The sequence below is a fragment of the Pygoscelis adeliae genome, unplaced genomic scaffold (assembly GCF_000699105.1).
Source record: "Pygoscelis adeliae isolate BGI_AS28 unplaced genomic scaffold, ASM69910v1 Scaffold564, whole genome shotgun sequence".
Lineage (NCBI taxonomy): Eukaryota > Metazoa > Chordata > Aves > Sphenisciformes > Spheniscidae > Pygoscelis > Pygoscelis adeliae.
Window position 1 is genome coordinate 13,376 of NW_008824600.1, and position 5,636 is coordinate 19,011.

Below are 5,636 nucleotides of genomic sequence, written 5' to 3' on the forward strand. Positions count from 1 at the left end.
TTCACCAGACACAGTCAATGGTGAGGTTGTGGCCATGGTCCCGTCCCCCGCCCCGTGCCTCAGTTTCCCCCCTTGCCTGGGAGAGGCCCCAAAACCACCAGCAGGAAGCTGAAGCGGTGGCAGGGAGGACAAATAAACCCCAACACGTCCCATGTCTTTCCTACAGCCGCTTTAAAAGGAGAAACACCACCCACAGCCGTGACAAATGTCTCTGGCTGGCTCACAAGTGGAATAGCTAACACCCAGAGAGCGGTGGCTGCTTACGCTCTGGAGTGGTAGGTGTATAAATATATAGTGAATATAATGAATAGTTTTGTTTGTTCTGCTCTTATCTAATTTAATAGCTTCTGGGTGAGCAATTACTCTCTGTAACAAGAGCAAATAAGCAGCTTTAGCGTAATTGGTTGAGTATTACTCTGCTTTATGCTATATAATGCAACATTAGGACCTCAGCACTTACTCTTAAAAGGTGGTTTTCTGCTCCTGTCAAGGCTGGAGGGATGCTCGGTGTGGGTTAGCCCTGGTTTTACCCGCAAAACCCCAAACCCAGCTCCTTTTTGCCATTCCCAGCTAGCAAGAACTGGTTTTTTTTTTTTTCCCTTAATATTTGCTGCAGAAGATCTGCAGGATGAAATCTCTCCTGGAGGAAGGGGTGAGAGGGTCTTGCTATGGGTCTGGATGCATCTCACCGTGATGCTCATCCTCTCCCCCAGCCAAAGCAAGGCTGAAGCTGGCCTGGGCAGCCCGAAAACCTCAGCCCTGCACATGGCTGGGTTTAAAAGAAAAGGAAAAAAATTCACCTGTCAAGAAAGCAAGAGAAATCAGCCCATCGTCTTCGGCCAGACCAGCTATGTACATAGGTTTAAATGGTCATTAATGCGTCCCTTCCTGCTTGGAATCATATCTGGGTTAATGTCCTCGCCGGCACGCTCCATGATGGACATCTCCATTAGGAGCAATTGAAAAAGCGACAAGAACTGTCTGGGGAAAAAAAGAGAAATTGGCTTTTGGGTTGGGGAGAGGTGGAAATTTCATATAAATCTGCTTACTTGCTTTGTTGCTGGCGAGGAAATGGAAGCGACAGCTCCAGCTCCGTGTGTGTGTGGAGAAGGAATTGGGAAACGGGAGCTAAAAAAGCCCAAACCACAACAGTTTGGGGGTTTTGCTGGGGGGGAACAGGCACCTTTTATTCTCCAACAACCCCAAATCCTTCTCCCCACACCCCTTGGGAGCTGCTGCATCTTTGCCCCATGGAGGAGACCTTTCCTCCAGCCGTTCATCCCTGGGGAGCAGAAGTAAAGCCCAATTCTTCCAGATGCCCCCTCTTCCCCTTGGAAACCGTCCCAGCAGCTCCCAGTCTTCCCAGTTGTCCTCACTGGTCTTGGAGGAAGGAACTGGAGAGCTGGAGGGCGCTTGCCCCGGCCGTGCCTCAGTTTCCCTCCCTGCGGAAAAGAGAGAGGGAGGAAAAGGGGACACGTGGACATCTTGAGTTGGCCCAGAGGGAAAAGGATGTAGCATCCATCCTGACCTTCCACCCACACCCCTTCGCCGGGTGCTGAGCACCCTCAGTCACTCTCATCCCATCATCCCATCCCATCCCATCCCATCCCAGGGACCCACTTCTGTGCGCAGGGATGGGCTGAGCCTTACCATAGACATGCTGTCACCCCTGGAGAGAAGGAACCAAGCCAACCCCTGGATTTGACGCCCCCCCCCAGGCTCCCCCCACGACAGCCCTGTCCCCTCATTAAGGAGAGGGGGGGGAAAAAAATAATGAAGAAGAAGGAGCTGGGAAGGATGGTTTAACCCCATGGCAGTGTCCGTCTACAGGAGGGGCGGCTCGTCCCCAGGCCCTATGGCAAGAGAGGGGTGGCTCGTAAGCAGATGTATTGCTCTGTGAAGGGCTGTGTGGAGCGAACTGGTGCAAACTGGTCCCCAGCAGCCCTGAAGATGCAGAGGTCAAGCACGAGCGATTGCTGGACCGAGGTGTTTTGTCACCGCGGGGAAGGGTAAGTCTCAGGTGCAGAGAGACAGGAATTTGTGGCTCCTGTTACCTGCGCTGGGAGCAGGCGGGGGACCCAGGGGAAGCCACCCCCTCTCCAAAAACCACAGCACCCCACAAAGAGGCCTTTTGCAAGCAAAACGCTCGTCCCCTCTAAACCGTTTAGGAGGGTTAGCTCCCAGCTGGTACAAGGCTGATTATCAATATGCTCTCATTTATCCTGCAAAAGCCGCCTGACGCCGTGAAGCCACACGTCCGCCCGTGCCGCGGCATCTAAACCCAGCCCAGAATAGTATCAACCCCAAATCGGCTCACGCTAATTGACTAACCTTGTTAATCCTACAGAGAGGGGAAAAAAAAAAAAGAAAACAACCCAAGAGGTTGGGGAATTTCTGCTGCAAGCCCAAAGCCGGCTTCGTTTCGATAAAAGCAATTTATACCCTGCTAAATACCCAGAAGCGTCCGATGAGGCCGGCAGAAGGAGGTTTGAAACAGCCAGAAAGATGAGCCGGGGTTTGCCGAGCGGGATGCTGTGGGCAGCCAGGACAATGTGGGTCCGTCATGGACCAGACAGATGCAGAAATCACTTTATTCGGGTTAAGAAAGCCAAGCTTTGCAGAGAGAGGGGTGGGGCTAGCTAGATAACTGATACAACGGGGGAAAATATATAAGCCAGAGCAAGAAAATGAAGTTTCGGGCACGGAGCCTGCGTTTCGGCAGCAAACTTCTGGCAAGGAGACGGGTCGTGAGCATCCCAGACCTGGGATAACGCTTCTACCAGCTGAGAGCTCCCACTTTGGTGCTGTGTTTGTCCGGATGCTGAACTGCCCTCAACGATGGCCCATCACCCCGAAATGTGGCCAGCACCTCATTATCCATGCTGCAGAGCCCACCGGGTCTCGGGGCTTTCCTGGAGCAATCTGTCTGTCCCTTCTCACGCTGGAGGAAAGCACCGTCGTGACCTTCTCCAACGGCAAACCCCATCCGTGCCATCACGCTCCTTCCCTTCCGTCCCGCCCCGGCTGCGGGTACTCCCCCATGGCACACGGGCTCCTCGCCGCTGCGGCCCCAGGGAAATCAAGACGGCTATTTCTCCGTCGCTGCACGAACGCAGTCGACCACTTGCGGCTCGTGAACATTTCAATGCTCTCAGGGCTGGAGAAAAACCTGCCGCTAAGATGTTTTTGATCTCCCCCCCCACACGCCGTGAGTCCCCAGCTCCAGCGCAGGCTTTGCTGCCTCCTCTCCAGGCACGACGATGTCTCCCCGTGCATCTGCCAATGCCGGGAAGCTGCACGGGGATAGGACAGCAAGCGCAGGCACAAAGACAACCCAAAACAACCCAGTGCCACCCTGGCGAGTCTCATCTCAGGGCCAGGGCCACCAGGAGAGGATCGGCTACACTTCTCAGGGATCAGATGAGAGAGGACCAGCAGCATCTTCCTCTCCTGCCCAGCGCAGAGGGAATTTGCTTCCGCAGCAAAAAAAGAGCCACCAAACACCAGCTCCGTGTTCACGCACTGCGTCCCACCACCATCTCCGGTGGGTTCCACCTTCCCACCATCCTGGTGAAACCAGAGGCAGCGTTGTCTATGGAAAAGCAACCTCTTGAGCCCAGTACAGGAGCTGAAGCATTGCCCAGAGAAGGGCAATTCCCCAGGAACTCGTTCCCCCAGCCTGGGGTGACGTACCCCGTGATGGAGCTGCTGCCCACCCCGCTGCTAGTTCCTCCTCACCAGCATCACAGGGGAAAAAATAACCACCTCGAAAACAAATCCTGCTGCATGCAACGTGCTTTGAAACGGAAAGGGAAGAGGAGGAGGAGGAGAAAGCGAAGCAGCGAGGCTCGGGAAGCATAATCTCGTTAAAAATCTCAGCAGGGACGCGGTGTAATTAATCCTGACAAATTCATTGCGGAACAATCCCTCGGTCGGTTTGGGATAAATCGTGAGCTGGTGCCTATGGCATCGTCACGAGGATGTAGCAGGTACCTCCGGGTACCTTACGGCAAGTGAAACAAGATGAATCCTCCCCTTGCTGCTGCTGCTGGGGCTGCCGTCGCTGCCGAAAAGGCGGCTGCTTGCGGAGGAGAAGGGGTTTTGCCAGGTTATCAGGTGGCAAAAGGGGACAGGGACCCCGCAGGCTCCTGGGTACCCAAACCACCCCCCAAGCTGAGACGGGGAGCGGGATGGGGATGCTCAGGCGGGCATGGCCAGCCCTCCTCCTCCGCAATGATATTTAGGAAAACAAGGCTGAGTTCTTCCCAGATTTTTGCTACTGGGTGAAATGAATTGAGGATAGGCGTCGAGTTGCTCTGAATTTTTGCAGGGATCGCCTTTTGTCCCTCATTTTGCAGAAGCGCCGTCGCAAGCTAAGCCAGCGCTGACGTGACTGCATTGCTCGGCCTTCTCCATCTCCTCTCGCCCTCGCCGCAAGCAATGAATTCCCTCTGCAAGACAATTTTTGCCCTAAAGACTGCCCTGTCCATCTAAAATAGGAAGCGTTGAATACCTCTGCTGTTTCAGCTGGAGAGCAATGTTTGGCTTAAAATATATAGCGATAAACATGCTTCGATGTCTCATAAAGATGGAGAGGGACATCTATGCTTCGTCATCATGCTCGGCCTTTTAAGATGTCCCGGGCCAACCAAATGATAATGAAACCCCCTCAGCTCTGCCAGCTCTTCCTTGCCAGAGCCTGGGAACCACGACTTTTAGCATCCCGGTCAGCCCTGGACTGGGATGCTGGGCTTTGGATACCACCGGCATCCCAACACCCCCGCACTGCCCTTTCCAGCACGGGAGGTCTTTCCTCCCCGGAGGCATTCCCAGCTTTCCTCTCCTCCTCGTCTCCTCTCCTAAACGAAGTATGTCAGGCAGCATTAGCTCAGCCTTCCCCTGATCCCTGCCCAGGGAGCATCCCTTGCAAAACAAATCACTCCGTGTCAGCAGAAGCGTCTGGAGTGATAAAAGCCGTTCAGCGACGGCGGCTCCGTATGACCAGCCACTGGACGCTCCCAAACTTGATTAGGACCTCGAATATAATCGCAGATTTTCTGCTCCGCCTGCCAGCCTGGCTGAGGATGAATGAATTCCGCACGCTAGCTGGAGTCTCTTGCTTCTCCTTCTTTAACCCTCACGGAGATTTATGGCCCTTCGGTGGCTTTCGCCTTTCTGGGGAGATGACAAAGTCCAACACTTCCTTGCTCCACGGCAAGGTGCACGGTGGCTGCTTGCCTCAGTTTCCCCATCTGTAAAAAAAAAAAGGGGGGGGGATAATTCTTAGCAGTTTGGGATCTATTTATCTGTTCCCCACATCCTTGGTGCTGGCATGACGTGCCTGACCACAAGAAGACAGAAAAAGCAGGAGGGCTCTGGGAGATGCTGCCCAGCACCGTGCAGGATGGGGTACCCCGGTGGGGACACGCCAGGGGGTTGAGACATGGACAGCACATGGAGTTCCTCTCCGAGGTGAGCATCTCCCCCTCTGAAGCAGCAGTCACAGTTCAGCGCATCACCATGCTCCCTTTCAGGAGTAATTTTCCTTCTCCTTCTTATTTATTTTGTTGTGAATTTGGCCGGTGCTGGGGAAGATCAGCCCACCCGGCTCTTTGCAATGCAAAGGAGGAGGGCTT